We start from the raw sequence: 23,889 nt of genomic DNA, 5'->3' as shown, positions 1-23,889 counted from the left end.
GTGCCAAAAAATAGTTATTAAGTATAACTGATTTTCATGTGCACAATCCAATTAAATCTCATGATGGCAGAGTAATTTTTCAACCTTTTAAAACTAATCTCATAAAAATAATCTCACTTTCATATATTAAAAATTTAAAATACAATGAGATCTTATTCTTGTTGAGATAATAATCGTTCATCAACCTTATATTCCTAGATAACTGTTAATTAAATAATTGATCTTTACTATTCACAGCCTACTAAATATCTTAGAAGTGATGAACACACATTTAGGAATGCAATATCATTCTATAATTATAAAAACAAAACTAGTCAGAGACCCGTGCTGTCGCACGGGTGCATTATTTATGGTGTAGTATTTTTTGAATTATACGAAAAATGTGAAGTAAAGAAGTTTGACCAAATTGTATATATAAAATGAAAATTAACCATTAAATTTTTTTAACTAATAAGATATTAGTAGTATGAAAATTAGGTTATAAGTTAAAATAATGATCCAAAAATATTTTTGATAAGACTTGATCGCTTCAAAAAATAAGTATTACGGTGATAGTGACCCATGCAGTCGCACAGATAAATTCGTTCATATCTTTCTTTTGATAAGGCTTGATCACTTAAAAAAAATTAAGTATTATGGTGGTAGTGACCCGTATGGATAAATTTATTTAATGCTGTATAAAATATATTTAGAAACATTTTTAAATTTGAAATGAGATAGTATTTAATTATGAAATATAAAAAGAAAAAGGAACGTGGAGAAAGAAAGAAAAAGAAAAAAATTAAATTCAAAATAAAATTTTTGCTTTTTAAATAAATGTCATTAATAAAATATAATAGACATTATATTGATAGTGACCCGTAAGATTAAATATTTTATTATCATAAAAAATTAATTATATTAAATAAATATAAAAAAAGATCAGTGAAACCGGTTTCATGTAAATATTTAGCTTAAACCCGCAAAAAGATAGAATATTTCTGATAGTATTTTGGTTCATTTTTATTAGTTGAGAATTAATCAAATAAAAAAATATTTTTCAATATCAACGTTTATTTATCACAAATTTGAATCGTTAATATATATAGTTTTTTATATCAATAAATCATTTAATAAATCATTAGTATGAATTAATAATCTAATTATAGTTATATGATCAATTTTTATTGCGTTATCTTTGATTCACTAAAATTTTTAAAATCATCAGATTCATGTATTGATGTAAAAATATAAATCATTAGTATGAATTAATAATCTAATTATAGTTATATGATCAATTTTTATTGCGTTATCTTTGATTCACTAAAATTTTTAAAATCATCAGATTCATGTATTGATGTAATATTTTTATTTATTTTATTATTGAAAAAGAATTATTGAATACTTAACTTTAAGAAAGATGATCGAGAAAAAAATATTTGCCTTTCCATACTTAACTTTAAGAAAGATTGATCGAGAAAAAAATATTTGCCTTTCCACATAACCAAATATAATGAGAGGGAAGTGTTAAGAATAAAACACAATTTTGCAAATAAGGATATAATATCATGCAATTAGAAGAAGAATATCATATAATTATCTGCATTTATTATGTCAAGTCTATAAGTGTCTCATATTCTCAATAAAAACAAATCAATGTAAATTTATAGACCCACATAGCAGAACTTTTAAGCTAATGAAAATTTATGGGAAAGACATCCTATAAAAATTTAATTGTTAGTATAACATTGATTTTGAGTTAAACCAGTGTTAAACCAAATTTTGATACACAAATTTAAAGGCATAATCACGTCTTAATGTGCTACTCCAAATTTAAACCAAATTAACTATTCTTTAATTCTGAATCATTGGCAACAGACTATAAATTTATTATTTAATATAAAAATTGTAACATAAAAATCTGAACAATATATACTAAAGCCAACAAATCTATCTTGCACTAAGAAAGACTATGAAATCAAAAGCTGGTAGTGCAAGGTTTATAATAATCAGCCAGATGAAATAAAATAGGAGTATAACAAAAAATACAAATAATGTGCATAGTCTTCGCATGAGGGGGTTAATATATCTACTTAATTAACTAATAGAAGGATTAAAAAAGAAACCCTTGCTTTCAAACTAATCAAGTGATCCCAGCTGAAATTAAATATTGTAAACATGAAACATTCAACTTGTTGAGACACCCCCAATCCTCAGTGCTATCTTTTGTACTCTAATTTCCTGTCCCATTCTTCATTGTAAGAGTTATCTTCCTTATGAGAGCAAGTTAACTCTCCTAAAAGCAAGTGGGTCATTGTTTCTTTGATCAACCGATTATCAGCCTATGACCAACCGAAATGTAGCATGTAGTATCACTCCTACATGTATATGTTTTAATCAAGAACTTAAAACCAATAATAAGAAGACTAAGGTGTGGGATTTGAGAGATCAATATAGACTCACCTTCATAGCTGACACCAATGGCAAAGAAGAAGCCATTTGAACATTGGAAAAAATTAGAATAATTTCTGTTACTGCAAAAGATGAGATTCAGAAACATGAGTTCAAACCATCTTTTGAAATTTGAAAACCATTACCAATCAATTACACCCACTATACCTAGAAATTAGCAACAATTTGCAAGGACAACAAAAACAATCAAACAAAAACCATAACACTACTAAGTAGATTTAAATCAACAAATACAAAGCAAACATCTTTGGAAATGATCTTGATGCACCAAACTACTCACTACAGTTGCCATTATACTGCAATCTTTAATATGTGATAGAAGCATGTGACTCATTAAATATATACATAATTGGTGGATAATGCTAAGGAGTATGTCCTGCAATTCTGCATAAGGAGAAAGTTGTATGATAACTTTTATAGTAGCCAAGTCTTATGTTTTTCAAAAGGGATAATGAAGGAGTTTCATCAGGATGTTGGACCTGGAAGCCCTCACTTAGGGTAAGAGTGGGTTCTAAATGATCTAAATGATCTCCATATTAACTTATCTACGATTCGCCGTCTGAAACAAACCTGAGATAAGAATTTTAGCAGAGTTGTAACTGCACGAAATTGATGATGTCGTTTAACTCTGGAAACGCCTCCCAGAATGACACCCTCCAACGAAAACCAGCCAACACTGAACCAAACTCGGCAGACAGCGCATTACCAAATCAGCCCTGCAAGAAACAGCTGCAACAAAAGTGAAGGCAACCTTGTCCATTAAAGTGCATTAAATAGTTTTTAAAGAAAACGAATTACTAACATTCAAATTGAATTATTAACATTCAAAATATATATGGTTACCAAATGAAAGGCAATTAAGAGACAACATGTATCAATTTGTATTTGTTAAACCCGAGGTAAATTTATAAATTGTTTTCTCAACAATTTCAAAACATGTTTGGGGAATATGCAGCCCACTGTTTTGAGGTCCTTACGAAAATTTAGTTAGAGACATTGCAGTCTGACCAAATCAGTCGTATCTTTAGGATCTCTAGCCACAAGCACTGAACATTTAGGATTAGCCTCTACGTCCTGTAAAGTGCAGAAAAGGAACTATACTATTTTGGCAATGGAAGCAATCTTTTAAATAGTGTGTGGCACAAAAGGTGTTTTCGTGAGGTCTTACCGAATGTCGGAGCACGGGTATATTCCACATCTTTCTAATAATAAAGAAACAAACTAAAGTTCAGATCTAGCAAATCAAATACAATACAGAATGTTGAAAATCACATGATTCAACGAAAAAACATAACTTGGCAAAACTCATCAAGGTTGAAAATCCTAACTCGGCAAAACTCACCCGATTTGAACGTAGTGGAATATCATTGAAAAGCATTCTGCAAAAATCAAAATAAAAAGCTATTTCATAATCTAAAATAAATTACTAAAAATAAAATAGATATGAAGTACAAAATCAACCGTCTTTGCAGAAAAATGGAAAACATGATAGATCTGGAATTGGAACCTAAAGAGGTGGCGGCGGCAGAGCTAGGGTTTGAAGGGATAAAGAGAGAGAACATACAAAACAAAAAATCAGAAGCATGGAAAAAATAAAAACCCCATAACACATACCTGTAGATCCTATTTCATCTTCATCAGTTTTTCCTTTGTATGATTTCCTTTAAATCTGCAAGGTTAAACCAAATTAATGTTTTAGATCTGGATCTATTTGCTTCAAGAAAACAATAAATTGTTAGAGTAAAATGGAATCTTGGTGAGTAGTGACTGTCGGAAAGGAGATACGGTGGTAGAAAGCGTGATCGCTCGGAAAAGGAGAGAAAAGAAAGAGAAGAAGAATGTGGTGGAGAGAGGAAGAGAAGAAGGGGAAATGGAATCATAGAAAAATACGGTATTTGACCAATGAGAGGTTGACAGTGTGGTATGTTGCTTTTGGGAGGGAAACGAAAATTGGAAAAGATAACTTATGGTAGTACATAACTTTTTAGGTTTTTGACCAATTGACCAATGACAAGCATACAATTGGCATGGATGAATTTTTATTTTGTTAATTACTTATATAGCCTTTTTGTAGTGTAAAAAATAATTGATGGAAGGGTAAGATAGTAAGTTTGGGCAACATTATAGTATTGGGTAGATAGTTGATGATGTTAAAAAGGATAGTAATGATTATAGATATATGGCAAACACGTCTAAAATTTAAGAGCAATGCTAGGTATACACCAAATCTTACATCAAAATTCTACACAGTAGCACATTATATGAAGTTGTATAAATTATGTGCATGCACTCATTTCAAGATGTTATTAAAATATTTTCAAAAACTAAAACACCGTATAAAATATGGTGTAGTGTCAAAATTTAGTGTAACTTAGCATTGCTCAAAATTTAATTATCATTGTAAATTCACACATATTTATGTCAATACAACAAGATATGGAAAATTAATAGACTACGGCCAAATGAGAAGATATGCCTTTTAGTTCCATTTAACACGGTATTAGGTTAAGAAAATAAACATAATTTACATATGAGATTAAGCTTGTATGGCGGCGGCAAAATAACCATATAAAATAAACATCGCCGAAGATGAAGCATGCAATTTGATTGGCAAATTGGTCAGTAAAATCACACAAATACACCACTTTTGCTCATTATAGAGATTAAAAATAAAGCAAAGGTTGCTTACGAATGATACAATAATGCATCCGCCATATATAATATCAAAACAACAATGCAACATCATCAACTAGTATTAATTTTACAATAGCCATAGTATGTATCTAAAGCTCCAATACTAATTGAATAATTTAATTAAATATGATAGATACAAATTATAACATATTTTAATATTATATAATATTATAGAATAATTAAGAATAAGGATAAAGCTTAGGTACAATTATTTAAATGTGGTTCTTACTATTTTCTAATGAAAATATGACAAATATACATAAATATGATTTAGAGAGTGAAAATTGAAGAAATTTGCATACATGTAAAAGGAAATTATACATTTGTCATATTTTCATTGGAAAATAGTAAAAGCCACATATAAAGAATTGTACTTAAGTTTTGTCCTAAGAATAATTATAAGGGAAATGCTAACGAGTGTCCCAGGGGCACTTGTTAAGAGTTTAAAAAGGTAAACAATACTTATATTTAATATGTTAGAAATAAAAATAACTGACTTTTTAAAGAAATAACAAAGTTGGTTTTATTGAAATTACTTGTATTCAATACATTGAAAATTGAAATAAATATTTATTTAAGAAATATTTTTTTTATATGCAATGCTTACAGAGTGTCCCTGGGGCACTCGTTAGCATGACCCTAAATATAATATGTATTTATAGGATTCTGATATTAATTGAAGGATTTAATTAAATATGATAGATATAAATTATAATATATTGAAATATTATAGAGTAATCAAGAATAATTAGTAATATGATATATACAAATTATAATATATTATAATATTATAGAGTAATCAAGAATAATTAGAACAGTGTATCTTGCAGTATTTGTGAGAGTGTCATCAGAACGGTGTACCTACCCTTATTGTCGTTTAGGATTTTATAGTATCTTAATCGTTTAATTGGATAACGCTTTAATAATATTGATCATAACATATTTTTTTATGTAAGCAAGAATATATTAACGAGAGAACTAAAGATTCTCCAACCTGTTTACACGGAAAAACGCGATAAAATCTGACAAAAAGAAAGAGATTATCAACCAATTGGAATTATGATAAGAATAGCAAAGGATCTTTGCTAAACTCGTAAAAACTAAAATTAGAATTAGTAATATCTCCTATAAACAACCACTTTCAAATCAAAAAAATTATATTCCAAACTGTATTATCAACAATCCAACCGTCGTTCCGAAAACAAATCTCATTCTACAATAGCCAAATAGACCGCGTAGTTACAAGGCAAACTACTTCCAATTTATCCTCCCTAATTATTTCAATTTGTATTTGATTAATTAAATAACTAGAGATTTGTAGAAATATCTATCATATAGGAAAATAACATGTTGTGGAAATACCATCTTAACCCTTCTGATTCCACAGCTTGCCACGTAGGTGGTTCATAAGCCAACATTTCAATTCATTCTCTTTCCATACTATTTAGTTCTATTATAGCATTTTCTCTTTCATTGATGTTACAGTAAAATAAATTTCTCATGGTAATTTTTTAAAAAAGTCTATTTCTCTCTCATTGCAATCTGAACTAGAAATGTTTTATTTCTTTCTTTTCATAAGTCTATTTATAATAGAATTTAATTTTTAAAAATTAACTTCATTGTACCACTAATTTAATTTTACATCAAAGAAAAATTGTTTGAAATAATTTTTAATATAAGATACATTATTTTTTTAATAAAATAATAATAACTTTTAATATAAAAAATCTAAAATTCTCAATTAAAATAAATTAAAAAATAATTTTGAAAATGTTTGTCATCAAATAAAATAAAAAAATATATGTGACTTATCACTACTTTTATTTTATACAACTCAATATATTATTACATTAATGAAATACAAAAATGCGTGTAGCTTATCACTACTTTTATTTTATATAATTCAAAATATTATTATATTAATTTTGATTAAAATAATATTAATTTATGTATTATATATAAGGACAAGAAAATAGACAAAAATATAATTTATGTTATTCAAATAAACAAAATTCTATATAATATTATTTAATTATATTTTTCACTTTTGTTGCAATTTGAATAAAGATTAACAAAACAAAAATAAAGTCATGTATAGTAACTCAACCAAAGTTATAGAAAAATGTATAGTTGTTAAATGAATTTAGTTTATATGAGTCTATTAAAATATGCTTATTTCAATGAGAAATAGATATTAGTAATAAAGTGTATATGAACCTAAAATTAATTGATTTTTATTATGTCTATTTCCAATGTTGAAGTTGTTTCCCATTCATTCAATCTACAAATGTACATAAACTAAAATTAATTGACCTTTACTAATACTACTTTAATTTTATTTTTTTTATTAATTTTATTTTTAATTATTGTTTTTCACGAATAAGACATTGTTCTATTAAAAAAAATATACATTTGAAATAAATATGCGGGAACATGAAGTTATTGATCAAAATATTAATTATTAACGAGACATGAAGTTACTGATCAAAATATTGATTATTAACGATATGAAGTTATTGATCAAAATATTGATTATTAACGGGACATGAAGTTACTGATCAAAATATTGATTATTAACGGGACATGAAATTACTGATCAAAATATTTTTTAAGGTACACGGGAACATGAAGTTATTGATCAAACTAATATTTGTACACGGAAACATGAAGTAATTGATCAAAATGTTGATTATTAACGAGACATGAAGTTACTGACCAAAATGTTGATTATTAACGGAACATGAAGTTAAAAATTAAAATATTTTTTAAGGTACATGGGAACATGAAGTTATTGATCAAACTAATATTTGTACACGGAAACTTGAAGTTATTGATTAAAATATTAATTATTAACGGGACATGAAGTTATTGATCAAAATATTTTTTATTAATTATACATTCAAACTGGATAAGTCTACGTTGATCCACTATGAAATTTGAACCTACTTTATAAAAAAAAAAAGCAAATAGAAAATTAACCATAATTTTAAGAGAAAAAAAAAAACTATGGTGGTGGCTTCTATCTTTTTCACATAGAGTAAAAAATGAAAAAAAGTAACAAGATAGAAACGCATTACGAAATAAAACCCTACATTGTCCACCACAGATTAAACTAATCCATCTTTCTAAAAGCCATATAAGCGACAAATTCTATACTTATGCTTAAGGGTTTCAAATAAAGTAGAGAAAGAAGATAATGATCTTTTAGTGATTCTAAAGTACTAACAACTTTATGGTTTTAAAGATGAGATGCTTATCTATCTTTTTCTTAATATTCATTTAATCTCTAAATATATTTTATATATTTTTAAGCCCATAAACAGCAACCTTTTCTTGCTTTTCAAAGATGAGAGAATGTTGGGTTATACGAAAATCAAAGGAGGAAAAAAGTTATTCTTTTGCAAAATGCTTAACACAAAGCATAAAAAGTTGTGCTCTTTTGATATATCTTAGTGAAGATCTCACTTTTAGATTTCCAAATTAAAATAAGTTGCTTCTACTTTGCACAACTCTTACTTCTTTCAATTACATATCTATCTGAATCCAAATATTGATAAATAGTTATACATAAAATATGTTGAATTATGAGATTAATTTTAACTATTTATTCATACCAAGTTTAGATAGATTTCATATTATCAAATTAAAGAGCACTCACTAACAACAATAGATTACTATAAAAGATAGGGACTTGGCCCGTTAAACAAGTTACTAGGAATTTGATCTCTTATATATGAAAAAAGATTGATTGGAAAGGGAGAACTCACCCACTATGCACAACGAGTTTCTTGTGGGAGATTACCTTGAGCATCTCCATTAGAGACTTTTATTTCTGGGTCTAGAGATGACGAGTTCCATACATGCTCTATATGTACTTACATATTTTTATTTTTAATTTTGTGTGTTTATCAATTTTATTAAATACTTTATTATTAAACTTGTATTTATTTTAATATAAGTATGTTTGTTTCATAAGTCAACAATAAATTTGTGCGCACTTCAATACAAATATTATTAAAAATTTAAAATGACATGATAAATTATAATTTATCGATAATATTTTATGAGAAATACATATAAACGGTAGGACATGGATACTTACCTACCCATAAGATATGGATACAAGTATGGATATAAATGTTGATGCCCTCGGAAATATAGGATCAAATAGGAAAAAATTAACTGTGAATATTAGGACAGATATTATAGTATCATGCTATAATTCTAGCCATTGTCATCTCTAATTTGGTCCTATTGCACCACGTTAATTTAAAATGATTTATAAAATTTTTATTCTAATGGTAAATTTTATTACAATTCAAAATATATCCCACAATTTTAACTCTCTTTATTGTATAAAAATGATTAAATTCTCAAGCTTTTATTCAGAAACTTTGTTTCGCGAAGAGACGGTAGCTCCTACTGTACAACTCTAATGGTTAACAACTAAAAACTTCAGTTCGTTCTTTGAAAAAATGTTGAAAAACCTTCCGCTGAAGGTGATCTTATTGTTAAACGATAACGAGAACGTGTACTTACACTCTTTTGGATATATAATGATATATGGAAGGGAGATTAAAAACCGAACCAGTTCAATAGAAAGTCATTAATTAAACTGGTCTAATAGAAAAGTGTTAATCGAATCGAACTAAATTGAAAACTGTAAAAAAAAATAGTATTTGATTCGGGTGTATTCAGGTTATTTTGTAACAAAACCGCATGGATTAATTCGATTTGTGGTTTGGGATTTGTATTTTACAAAACAAACCAAACCGATCAAACCACATTATATTACAAAATCTTACAAATCATCATATACTATTTAATTTTACAGAAAAATCAACAAATTTATGTATATAATTTATCATATTCTTTGTAAGGTATTTATTTTAATTTACATACCAAAAAAAAACAAATTATTATTTATTTATGAATATAATTATTTTTAATTGAAATGAAATTTATATATATTATTTTTGTTTTTAATTTAAATTTGTTGACGCTGATAAGAATATTATTAATAAAAAATTTAATTTAAATTATTTTTATATTTGTTTATACATAAATATTGATAATAAAAAATAGTATTATGAAGTTAGCATATTTATTTTATGTACATTTAAAATTATGTATATTTTCTTTTAGATATAAGATAAAATTGTTAGACACAATTCATATTTTTGCATCAAATTATAAATTTATTTCATAGTAATGTATGATTGACTATACACATATATTGTTCTCTATATGTGGACGTATGCAGCGGGAAGAACGCAAAGCATCATTTACATGGGACAATGCGGGTTCATCATCATCAACGATAAAAAGATAAAGGGGTTATTCAACTTCTTTCTTTTTCACCTTTTTCCGGGAGGAGAATAAGGCAAGAGAGTTGTATGAGATTTTTTTGGAATATGGCAGTGTGGATGAAGTTGTTATCCCAGCAAGAAGGGACATTAATGGAAGAAGATTTGGATTCATCAGGTTTTTAATGGGGTAAATGAAAGATTTCTTGCAACTAAACTTGACAACATTTTTATTGGGAAGCAAAAGCTTTTTATGAATCTGCCTTGATTCCAAAGAGGATAATTAGGAGGTCGTGCTTCAAACCAAATACAACGGGGAGAGATGAAGGCTCCCTACAAGATCTCTAGGTTGAACAGTGAAGATAAGAGGGGGAAGAAGGTGAGACATAAAGATGGTGAGACAGTGGGGAAGGGTTTTAGAGACTCTATATCATATGCTAATGTTACAAGAAATAACAATCATGAAATCCATCCTAAGTTCTGGCCGCCAAACACGTTCTTAAAGTTCAATCTTGAAGATGAAGATGCTCTAAATAAATGCAATAGAGGTTATGTTGGTGTTGTGAACATGCATGGTTAACCTATAATATTCAAGATTTATTTGATATGGAAGGTTAATTTTGGTGTCAGAATGACACCTTTGGGTTCAAATCTATGCCTTCTTGAAGATAGAGACCCTGGTGAGTTAGAAGCACTGTTGAATAAAGGAGGTGGTTGGCTTTATCAATGGTTCAAAGAGGTTAAAAATAGGAACCATCGATGGTGAATTCAGAAAGAGTTACTTGGATTCGCATTTATGGTATTCCTTGTCATGCTTGGAATATTAAGTTCTTTTAATTTATTTCCAAGTATGTGGTTTTTTGTATGTTTTGGTGATAATACGAGAGATCAAGTTAAAATGGATGTTACTCGTTTACTGGTGAGAATGAAGTGTGTTATGATGTTGAATGAGGTTTTTCATGTAAAAATAAATGGGGAAGTTTTCGAGTTAAAGATGGTGGGGGATGCTCATGGCTCCCGAAGGATTAATATTCCATTTTTTCGAAATTGGAGAAAGCTTTGTCTGAGTCTAAGCCCGATGAGGAGTTTAGAGTCTATGAAGAAGATGTCATTGCACCAGTTATTGAGGTTGAAGATGAAGGAACATTAGCTATCAACAAATAATATTGCATTATTCTTTGAGTCTTGGACATGGGAAAAGAACTAGGGGTTTGTCCAAACCCAAGAAACATGGAGGTAGCCAATGATGTGTTGGTAATCTTTTCACATAAAACAAAAAGAACTTTTTATGGTGAATATCAAGAGAAGTCAAGTGATAGGATGATGAATTTGACAGAAGTAGAGTCAACACAAGGTGCATTTTGGAAGTAGAAAGGTATGTCTGATGTTGTAGGGAAAGAGAACTCAATTCCTAATACCATAAATTTGTTGATTAGTAAGCATGTGGGATCTAAATCTGCTGATTTATTTTCAACTTATCAAGGCGAAAATGTGATGCCTATTGGTGAGCCTCAGGTTGAGTAAGTCGAATTAAGTTTTGCTGATGGATCGGTGGTCAAGTCCAACACAATTTCTCTTGACTCTCAAGATGTGAAGCTTAAGCGTATGTTTGGTTATGCGGTGAAAAAAATGATTTTTAGCGAATTGATTATGTAAAATTGATTCTAAATAAAAGTGAGTTAAAGGTAAAGTTATTTATGTTTGAAGAAATTTTTTCAAATGTTGAACAATATATTCTAGTTAAAAATCACGTTTGATCAAAAGCTACAAATCCTAGCCTCAAGTAGAATCAATTCTAGAAAGCATAATCAATTATGCTCGAGATCAACCAAACACTTCAAAATCAATTCTAGACGTCCACAATCAATTCTAGGTGTCTCAACGTGAAACCAAACATAGATTAAGTCTAATTTTCTAAAAGTGTTGTCTAGTTCTGTCTAGGCAACAGCTACAGGAAGTGGGAGAAATTCAATCCTCTTATTAATCAGTCCTTAGACCGCCCAAATTGTTAATCAAAAACCAGATCCATTTATTTCATTATGGTCCAAGTCCAATTTTGTTTCATCTGAAGATCAATTTTCGTAAGGATCCTCTATTTGATACGAAGCTACTTCGGATGCAGACCTAATTCAGGGGAACATTTGGTTTTTGGCTAGAGATCGGGAAGAAGTCGCGAGTAAAATTTTGGCAAAAGTTACAACTTTAGGTGTTAAAGAGGTTCATGTTGAAATGATTAAATCACTAGAATCAAGAAATCGTTTAAGGTGTGATCATAAGGAAGCTTTTAAAAGCATTTAGATATGAATCTTCTCTCTTATAATATTTTTGGGATAAGATAATAGGAAAGGAATCATTTGATATTTGTATGCTGCAAGAGATTAAAGTTTAGAGTTTTCAGAAGGATTTTCTGGTGTCTTTATGGGGGTTTATGATGTGGAGTGGACTTTCAAAGGTGTTGATGGTCGAATTGAAGGACTTATCATCATGTGGAAAGAAGGTTTGTTTGATTTCAATTTTAGTTTCTCGAGGGAAGGATTTGTGGGCATTAATAATAATTGTAAGGGTTTGAATTTGTATCTGGTTAATGTTTACTCTTCATGTATGCGGCTTTATAAGAGGAATTGTTGAAAAGAGCTAATTGATTTTAAAAGCAAGCTCTCTGTGGGAGAGTAGTGTATTTGTGGTGATTTTAATGCAGTTAAAAAGGAAGGAGAGACGAAAGGTGTGAATAAACAGTTTTATAGAAGTGAGATGTTGGAATTTAGTATTTTTATTGAGGATATGGAATTAATTGATGTTCTGGCAGTTGGAAGTAAATTCATGTGGTTTAATTTGAGTGGTAAGGCCGTGATTCAGTTGGGTAGATACTTATTGTCAGAGGGTATGATTGATAAGTGGAAAGTCACTGGTCAAGGTGTTGGTAATAAGGAATTTTCCGTTCTTTTCGCAAATTGGATCAAAGGAAATGTCGCCAGTTGGGTACGTAAACCCTTCAAAATTTTTAGCTGTTGGATTAAACATTTTTAGTTTCTTATTTTTATGAAATATCAACGGAAATCCTTTGGATTGGTAGGGAAGGCTACTCGTGTTGTTTCAGAAAAACATAAGTTACTTAAGCATCATTGTAGAAGATGGAACCAATAGGTGTTCGGAATTTTGGATCTGGAGGTTGAGTCAGTGGTTCATAATTTGAATGCTTTACATTTCTTGGAATCTAATGATTCTGATCAAAATCTAACTGTGTTGGGGAAAAAAGGGTGAAAGCTTCCAGTCGGGTTTGGCAAGCAACACAAGTGAAGAAGAGTATGCTTAAGCAATTAACGAGACATATGTGGATCGCAGAAGGGGATTCAAACATTAAGTTCTTTCATAGATTTATGAAGAAAACATTTTGGATAAATAGCTTGTTATGTATTGGGAAGGCTAATGGTTGGGTGGATCGTGTGGAAGAAATCAAAGTACAAGTGAAGAATCATTTTAAGTCTAGATTTTAGAAGGTTGGCTATAGGTGGTCAGTTTTATCATGAGTATCATTCAAGAAGTTATCTTATGAGGATAGAATGTCTTTGGAGACTCATTTCTCTTTGGATAACTTAAATTAGGTTATTTGGTCTTGTGACGGAGACAAAAGATCAGGTCTGGATGGTTTCAATATGGGATTTTTAAAGCTTGTTGAAATTTTTTGAAAACAGATCTTCTCTGGTTTGGATGGAAGGCCTTGTTTTAAACATTTCGATATCTATTTTAATCAATGTTAGTCCCACCAAGGACTTCAAATTATGTAGAGGTTTTCACCCTGTGGATCAGTTATCTTGGTTTATCTTTTTGTTTGTGTTCTTCTTTTTTGGATTGACTGCATTAAGTAAAACAACATGGAGTGTACAAGATGTTTTGGTTAAGAAAGGGAACATGTGGGACATGATGTTTTAGTAGGTGTGGCACACCTGGCCCCTACCGAAGTTCAAGATTTGGTGCGTTTTTTTGTGATTTATGAGAGCGCGTTTGGATTTGTTTTTGACTGATTTGTTGCTATCTTTTAGCAACCTAAATAATTAAATTTGTTTGATAATTTATTAATATCAAATTTAAAGAATTGGAAATTTAAATATGAATTCAAATCAAATCTTGTTGTGGAGTTGTTTTGAAAAACAAATCTTAATCAAATCTCCATTTTATCTATTGATCAAATCTTATGCCAATTGGAGAAAATCCCAACAGAGGAATTCTATTTAAAGAGACTCGATTCCATCATTGAAGACCAAAAGCTTAATTGAAGATTTATGTGTTAGAGTTTTATTTGAGTACTTGTTTGTTATGTTGCTTGTATACCACACTAGAGCCTACTTTCATATCATAAGGCACAGTTGTTGATTTGTTTAGTTGTGTTGTAATTAAACATTCTTTAAGTTGTTTATTAAATTTGGTCACCGGGGTTAATGATTGTGAGAAAGTGAGAGGGGTTCTCATATTTAGGGGGAGTCTTAAATAGAAAGTCACTGGATAGTACTAGGAAGAGGTTATGAATAAGATATGTTCATGTAAAACTAATCTTAATCAAATCTCCATTTTATATGCTAATCAAATGTTATCCCCATTAGAGGAAAGCCCAAATGAGGAATTCAATTTAAGTAGACTCAATTCCATCATTGAAGACCACAAGCTTAATTGAAGCTTTGTGTTAGAGTTTTATTTGATTCCTTGTTTTTTGTGTTAATTGTATACCATGTTAGCGCCTACTTTCATATCATAAGTCGCAGTTTTTGATTTGCTTAGTTGAGTTGTATTTCAACATTCTTTAAGTTGTTTATTGAAGTTGATCACTAGGGTTAGTGATTGAGAGAAAGAGATAGGGATTTTCAAATTTAAGAGGAGTCCTAAATATAGTTATTGGGTAGTAAGAGGTTGTGAAAAAGGTGTGTTCATATAAAACTAAATGTACTAATACTTTTGAGAGTGAACTTCCTTTCTTGGGTTGAAAGCCCCCGAATGTGGGTGTGGTTTGCACTGAACACGATTAATAATTATTGTATTCTTTATTGCTTTTCTGCTTCATCGTCTTGTATAAGTTAAATTGTCATTACTTGGTTGTAAATATTGTGTTAGACATTATGTCCAACAAATTTTCAATTGGCATCATAGAAGGCACCCTGTTTTGTTTGGGTGAGCTTCAATGGAGATAAATTTTGTTCAAATGGACAAGGCTAAAGACGGAGGATCAGTCAATAGACCACTTGTATTGGATGGAACCAATTGTGATTATTGGAAAGCCAAGATGGTTGTTTTTCTCAAATCATAGGACATCAAAGCATGGAAGGCGGTTGTAAGAGGTTGGAAACAACCAGTGAATACTTCTTAAGATGGAACATCAACCTTAAAGCCATAAGCTGAGTGGACTAATACTGAAGATAATGAAGCTCTTGGAAATTCCAAATCTTTGAATTCTATCTTGAATGATGTTGACAAAAATATGTTTAGATTGATCAATACATGTACAGAAGCTAAGGATTCTTTGGATATTCTCAAAACTGCACATGAAGGAACATCCAAGGTTAGAATGTCAAGGATGTAGCTCCTCACTAAAAAGTTTGATAATCTAATAATGAATGAAGATGAATTTATTTCAGATTTTAACATCAAACTACGTGTCATTGCCAACACTTCCTTTCTTTGGGAGAAACGATGTCCGAAGAAAAGATGGCCAGAAAGATCCTTGGATATTTACCAAAGAAGTTTGATACGAAGGTTACAGCTATTGAAGAAGCACGAGACCTGAGCAGCATCACGGTGAAGAAAGTCTAGCTTTGAGATGACATTAAATGACGGGTCTGGAAAGAAGAACAAACGTTTAGCTTTCATGCCCAACATTGAAGTGGATGAAGACCAAGGTGAAGAAAGTATATCAGAGGCTATATCTCTTATTGGTATAAATTTTAATATATCCTTGATGAAACTAGACAAAAAATGAAGGACAAATGTCCCAGATAAGGTGTTACACATTAGTCCCCAGAGCAAAAGCAATGATGAAGACAAACCTAACAGAGGCAAAGGAGCACAATGTTATTAATGTGAAGAGTTTCTCACATTAAAGTTGATTATCCTACTTTTCTAAAGAAATGGAAAACGGGATTGTCAATCACTTGTGACTCGACGCAAAAATTATGGTTATCGCAACCAAATTTAGGTTCAGGAGTCGATTATGTTCAAGAAAGGTATTAGCACCCCACACATTTGTTGTACTCAATGGGAATCATATAGTTAGTTTTGTGAATATGAATGTTATCATATGTTATATAGTTTCTTCTAATTATTACTGGATATTTACAATGGGGAGAAAATTTAGGGTTTAATATTAGAGTACTTGGTGAGACATTGATTCTCACTCTAATGTATCCCTAGGTGCGATGAGGAACTCAAAGCTGCGTAGTTCTTAGTAGCACAACTTTCTTTGTAGGTTGATTTTAGCTAGATATGTTTAGGTCACATTCTTGTTTGTAGGTTAAATTTTTCTTGTTTCTCGCCCGTGGGAGGTTGAAGTGTTCGTTTGTATCGCGTGCTTGGGTTAAAAATGTATTTGATGAGTTAAAATTATTTTTTTAGTGGAATACAAATGCTCAGTTGGGACAAGGCATACGCCTCGGGTCCGATTATTTAGGGATCAAAAGGATGTACATCCAATTGTCTTTTTCATCCACATTTGATTTATGAAAATTGTCTTTGCAAAATCTAGTAATTGGTTGGAACAAAGTGTACACTTTGCGTCCGTTTACTTAGGAATCAAAAGGATGTGCATCCTATTGTAATTTTTAATCCAAGTTTAATTAGGTATTTTCGGGCGGAAGACAAATAATCGGTTGGAACAAAGTATACACTTTGCGTCAGATTATTCTGGGATCAAATGGATGTGCATCAAATTGTCATTTTTCATCCGATTTGATTAAGAAAAATAATTGAAGTAAACTTGAGTAATTTTGAAAATGGCCTTGGTTTTAATTGTGAAAAGTAATTTATTTAACTATGAAAAATTGTTTGATTTTTTTTTGCATAATACGAATAATTGTTTCCATCAAAGTGTAAACTTTGCGCTCGATTATTTGAGGATAAAAAGATTGTACACTCTATTTTCCTTTTTTAATCCAATTATTTATTAAGAAGAGGTCGTTGGTGATGATGTTGAGGTGTTGCAAAGGTGAAGAGAGAAATCAGGCGAGAAAGATAAGAGGGGTTTGCGGTTTGTGGTACGGAATAGTGCTATTTGAGGGTTTGTGTCGGTTAGAGAGAGTTTGAAGGTGAGATTCAGTGGTTTCCGAAGGTGTTTCTAGAAGAAAAGAAGGAAGACGATGGATGTGGTTGAAGGCGATCGAGTGAAATCTATGGGAAGAAAAGAATCGGGTTAGGTTTTCCTTCCAGAAGAAGAATCTCCTTTTTTCTATTTCCGATTTTATTTTTTTCTAATTTATGAGAATGAGTAGAGAATCAACCACCACCTCTCTTGGTCCTCCCTTTTGCTCAATTATTCCACTTATTTATACCCATATTTAAGTTTTTCTCACTTTAGTCTCAATACATGTTTTACCCTTGTATAATTTATTTTAAAATTAAAATTAACAATAGGTTTTAGGATTATCATTAAAAAAATTAAAAACAACAATAACAACTATTAATCAAAATATTAAAGTCATAAATATATATTTTTTCTAATTTATTCTATTATAAATATATATATTTTAAGAAAAATACACGAGATAAAAAATGTAAATAACCTTGAAAATAAATTGTCGCAGGAAAACTTGAGGTGCTTAGATTTGGATATTCACTACGCCAAAATTGTCTTTTAAAATCGCCCTTACAAAAGCGCTTTTTAGTGAAAGCGCTCTAATAGCCTTTTAAAAAAATTTCGCTAAAAAAAAGTGCATACCCTACGAAAGCGCTTTTGAAAAGCGCTCTTATAGGTGGAAATATGAAAGCGCTTTTAGTGAAAGCGCTCTCATAGCCTTTTAAAAAAATTTCACTAAAAAAAGTGAATACCCTACAAAAGCGCTTTTGAAAAGCGCTCTTATAGATTGACGTATGAAAGCGCTTACGAAAGCGCTCTTATAGCCTTTCCTTACGAAAGCGCTTTTTAGTTCAAAAGCGCTCTGGTACCCCATGCTTAGAGAGCGCTTTTCAAAAGCGCTTTGGTACCCCATGTTATAATTAAAATTAATAAAAATTTTGGCTTATTCTTTCAGATACGCTAGCTTCTGTATCTTCTTCTCCATCAATTCGCGATAACTCTGTTCACCAACTCCGTCCGTCTCATCGCCGCCGTCCGTCTCATTGCCTCCGTCTGTCTCGTCTCCGTTCGCGTCGCCTCCGTCCGTCTCCATCCGTCTCGTGGCTGTTACCTCTCTTCTCCGGCATCACTGTTTTCAGGTAAAATCTTCTTCTCCAGATTTAGGGTTTTGTTCAATCTTCTGCCTGTTTCTCACTTCTTCAACCTTCTTGACACTCCTATTGACATCTATACCTAGATTATTTTGCCGAATGGTTCCTGTCAACCCCAACCTTAAATTATAGGCTAGCCCCCTTTGATTGGCTATGTTCTGATGTTTCAATTAGGCTTATCCTAGCAGTTGAGATAGTTTGGTGGGAGTGCTTTATCATGGCCACCTTCATTGGCAATTAGTATAAATAATTGTTCTATTTTTTCATTTTAGTGTAAATCCATGTTTTGCAAAGACTAATTTTTTAAGTCAAATAGAATAGTATACATCAATTAATGAATTCATGTGCTGCTTGCAAGGATATATTACAATAATTAAGGGTTTTATTGGTTTCAATATGTTGATGTGGATGTTACTGAGATATCTTAAGAAAATGTGGTGAAGGAGTAACTATATTATATGTTGTCAAAGAGTTGTGTATGTTATTATCATGTGAATTTAGAGAACTGCATTTTAAGGGTTTTATTTGACACTTAGAGAACTGCATTTTTAATTGCATTTCTTTGTAATGTGGATCAGAACTACGTGCTTCTGGTTATGAACCTCTTTATTTTTAAGATTGTGTTTCTATGGCAGATATGATAGAGGGTTGTGATTGGGCAAAGAGGATCAGATGGTTTTCCATTTAAGGGAGGAGTATAAGTGTACAAAGATGAAAGTTTTCTACTTAAGAGTTCTTCCTTTTCTTCAAGATTTTTGAGACAATACTCATATATTATATAAAGTAGGGTTAATGAACTTTTTAGTCCCTCTAAATATTGCTGATTTCGTTTTTAGTCCTTCAAAAATTTTCCTTTAAGAAATCGTCCCTTCAAAATTTTTCGTCTAAACTATTGGTCCCTAACGTCAAATTTGCTAGAGATTAGCTACGACTTTAGCCACCGATTAGCTACGAAATTTGACGTTAGGGACCAATAGTTCGGAAGAAAAATTTTGAAGGGACGATTTCTTGAAGGAAAATTTTGGAGGGACTAAAAACGAAATTTGAAATATTTAAAGGGACGAAAAAGTTAATTAACCCTATAAAGTATAATATAAAGTATAATAAATGTCAATAGCTATTACTTCATTAGTTTACACACTACCCGCTTGCAATACTCATATATTATATAAAGTATAATAAAATAGGTTTTAATTGATTGCTAGAGTCCCCTCCTACAACCTTTTATACCAATCTTCCTAGTCTTAAATATCCTAGAACTAGGGATCTCAATTACATACACGATTCTTACATCCTCCACATGTTTGTTAACACTTTCTTGGTTAACCTATATCCCCCTCTTTGCGAGGTATTATTCTAAGAATTTCTCATACGTTATCCCAAAAGTGGAATTTTTGGGGTTTAGTCGCATGTCGTACTTTTTACCTTCTCCTAATATTGCCTCTAAGTGGGTTATATGTTCTTCTTGCGCTTTGGATTTGATAATCATGTTTTCCATGTAAATGTATAATCATACATTGCATTGAATTTCTTGTATAGGTCTGACTGGATTGATAACTTTGGATCTCTTTGGAGCTCGTATCATTGACTCTGGTACTACATATTTACGAGTATGTACACACTTCAAACTATTGTTGATTTCATTTGTTTAATCGATTTTGTCTTGGTGGTTACTAACTTTGTGAATTTTCTATAGGAGTAACTTGTGTAGAGTGAAAGTTTGATCGTTTCCCGGCCTAGGTCGACGTTTGGCGTTTTCTTGAGTTCGGTAACATCCGAGGTAAATTTCTTTCTCAAATTACTGGTATTATGATGAATTTTTCTGAAATTGTGTGATTATATATGTTGCGTTTTATTGCTCCGGATTCATTCCGTTTATACTTTGGGTTTTGACATAAACGCATTATACTGACATTATGATGTGTTATAATATGATCACATGCACCTACTTTTTGTAACCACTTGATTTTAATATTTTGTTTAATGGTAAACTACAAACATAAGAGTACCCTCCTTGATAGCTCATTAGTTTTATGTGTTTAGAGAGTTAATATAGGATACAAAATTCCAAGATAATAAGTTGCTCTTCTATTTTTCATGCACTATCAATTTCTTGGCTTATGATTTCTAACAAAAACTATAGTCATGTTATCTACTTTCAAATAATAAATGAAAGAGGCTCAAGAGCTTTGCTAATTATTCCGACATGTGGAATATTCTTGATGTCAATTTCGTTAATCGTTAAGTGATGAACTTACTAACTTTGTGAATTGAATTCGCTATAGGGGTTACTTGTGAAGAGTGAAAGTTTGATCGTTTTTGTTTAGCTTAATTAAGACATGGATAAGACATGGATGAATTCAAACCGATTGTCGAAAGAGTACGAGAAAGGGGTATGGGAATTCGTTAAGTTTGCGGTTGCGCACTCCAAAGACCCGATTCGAATGGCGTGTCCTTGCATGGGTTGTTGTTATGGGGGTAAGGTTGACGGGAATCAGTTGGCATCGCATTTACTACGGTTTGGAATTGATAGAAGTTATACAGTTTGGAGTGTGCATGGTGAGAAAAGTAACGGGAATGTTGAGTCGAGGTGTAATACGAAGTATGCTTCAAACGACGATTGCACAGACACATACGATTATGATCGAGTGGAAGAGATTACAGAAGCGCTTAAAGAAGATATTGAGGATTGTCCCAAAATGTTCGAGAGGTTGGTAAGCGATACAGAGAAACCGTTGTATGATGGTTGTTCAAAATTCACAAGATTTTCTGCGGTGTTAAAGTTGTACAACTTAAAGGCGGACAATGGATGGTTGGATAAAAGTTTCACAGAGTTATTAGCCCTTATGAAAGATATGCTACCAGAGGATAATGTTCTTACCAATCGAACGTATGAAGCCAAAAAGATGTTGTTGGCATGAGCTATGATAAGATACATGCATGTCCAAACGATTGCGTTTTGTTTCGAAACGAGTATGTAGCGTTTAATGAGTGTCCTAAATGCGGTGCCCCTCGATATAAGAAAAATTTGTCTCCGGCCAAAGTCTTATGGTATTTTCCTATAATTCCGAGATTTAGACGCATGTATCGTAGTGAAACCAATTCAAGACACTTGACTTGGCATGCAGATGAAAAAATTATTGATGGAAAGTTGCGACATCCGGCAGACTCACCACAGTGGATGAAAGTTGATACTAATTATCCTGAATTTGGATGAGTTAGTTACATGTGAAACTTTCAGTATATATATATATCATACTTTACATGATTTAGTTTGTTTCACAGGAACTATAATGATGTATATATATAATTTTGGATATTATAATGGTATTATATTAGTATATATATATATATATTCTCCTACGTATGGTTGAAAATATATCGTTGAAAATATATTACAGGTCGAAAATATTACAGGTCAAACTGGGAGGCTTAAATTACAGGTTGCACTTTAAAATACCTCATTTAGCAACGACAGCGCTTTAAAAAAACGCTCTTAAAGGGCCACCTACTAAAGCGCTTTATTACTAAAGCACTGCCTAAGATTAAAAAAAAGCATAAAAAATTAAAAAAACGCAACCTACGAAAGCGCTTTTGGAAAAGCGCTCTTATAGGGGGGCTACCAGAGCGCTTTTTCCAGAAAAAGCGCTCTGATAGGGGGGCTACCAGAGCGCTTTTCTGGAAAAAGCACTCTTATAGGGGGGGCTACCAGAACGCTTTTCTGGAAAAGCGCTCTTATAGGGGGGCTACCAGAGCGCTTTCAAAAGCGTTGTCGTTACCTACGGCAGCGCTGGCTTTGGCAGCGCTTTAGTAGCCCAAAAAAGCGCTTTGGTAGCCCTTTTCCGTAGTAGTGATTTAAATTTGAATTAAAATCAAATTAAATCAAATCTTGTTATGGAGCTGTTTTGGAAAACATATCATAACCAAATCTCCACTTTATCTACTGATCAAATATTATTCCCATTAGAGGAAAGTCCAGTAGAGGGATTTGTTGGAACAAAATTGTTGTGTACCATATTCCTTAAGTTTTGATGATAACAAAGTATTTAAAGAACAATTGGGTAGACTAATGCGTGTTCAAGTGTGAAGGCACAAAGATTAATATACTAATTAAAAGTCAATTCTAATATTGCACTGAACATTCAAAGAGAAGCTTAAAGATATAGATTCTAAGGCTCAGACTCTAAAGAGTCAGTCTCTGAAGAAATCATCTTTTGAAGATCAAAGTCTACGGGAGGTCATCATTTGAAGATCCCAGACTCTGCTCAAGTCAACCTCTAAAGACTCAGATTTTGCAGGATTAAAAGCTAAGATGTTGACTCTGAAGGATCAGAACCTGAAGCCATTCAAAGCTCAAGAACCAAGGAGTTTCTGACAAGTCGCTATCAGACTCTAAGGTCAATTTGTCTTCTTCTGGTCGCGTAAAGACTTGGCAGAAAATTGCAGAAGTCTGAAGATTTTCAATTGATAATTTCTTTTGTAGAAAAAGAGTTTCAAAGGGCAATGCAACAGCATTAACCATATAAGGAAGATTTGTGATGGATATGATATTTCTTCTCTTGAAGACTCACTTGTGGAAGAAGTTCTCTCCAATGTATCTCTGTTTATTCCCTATAAATGGAGTTGAAGACTTGGAGAAAAATACAACATTGCACCTCGAAAAACAAAACAAAGAGCACAAGTTTAACTTAGGATTTCGTATCTCTTGTATATTCTAGATATCCCAAAGTCTTAGCGTCTGATTGTATTGTATTTTATCTAGACCTTTAATTGTATAATAAGTGCAGTTTATCATATTCTCTTAATTGTTGTTATTGAGTCAGAAGTCTCTTCCTTGTGTGCTTGAGTATTTGGAAGTCTCTTGCTTGTGTGCTTGAGCTTTCGAAATCTCTTGCTTGTGTACTTAAGCATTGGAAATATCTTCCTTGTGTGCTTGAGCATTAAAGTCACTTACTTGTGTGTTTGGGAAATTGGAAGTCTCTTGCTTGTGTGCTTGAGAAAATTGTAATCAGAT

The 23,889-nt window shown here is 31.3% G+C and overlaps 1 long non-coding RNA gene across 3 annotated transcripts; it reads right to left on the bottom strand.

The window, feature by feature from the left end:
- Positions 1–1,809: 1,809 nt before the first annotated feature.
- LOC131634718 (uncharacterized) lies at positions 1,810–4,471 on the bottom strand. Of its 3 annotated transcripts, XR_009293650.1 has the most exons (6): positions 4,066–4,471; positions 3,794–3,830; positions 3,620–3,653; positions 3,022–3,180; positions 2,443–2,513; positions 1,810–2,357 (listed from the first exon to the last, which is right to left on the bottom strand). It is a non-coding gene; the product is annotated as an uncharacterized LOC131634718 (long non-coding RNA). The 3 variants fall into 3 exon arrangements; XR_009293649.1 differs by having other exon boundaries at positions 3,620–3,830; positions 4,066–4,470; XR_009293648.1 differs by lacking the exon at positions 3,620–3,653 and having other exon boundaries at positions 4,066–4,465.
- Between the last annotated feature and the right edge of the window lie 19,418 nt (positions 4,472–23,889).

This window comes from Vicia villosa, unplaced genomic scaffold, assembly GCF_029867415.1.
Source record: "Vicia villosa cultivar HV-30 ecotype Madison, WI unplaced genomic scaffold, Vvil1.0 ctg.001340F_1_1, whole genome shotgun sequence".
Taxonomy (NCBI): Eukaryota; Viridiplantae; Streptophyta; class Magnoliopsida; order Fabales; family Fabaceae; genus Vicia; species Vicia villosa.
The sequence above is the reverse complement of the archived record's forward strand: the minus strand, read 5'-3'. Positions and strand labels throughout refer to the sequence as shown.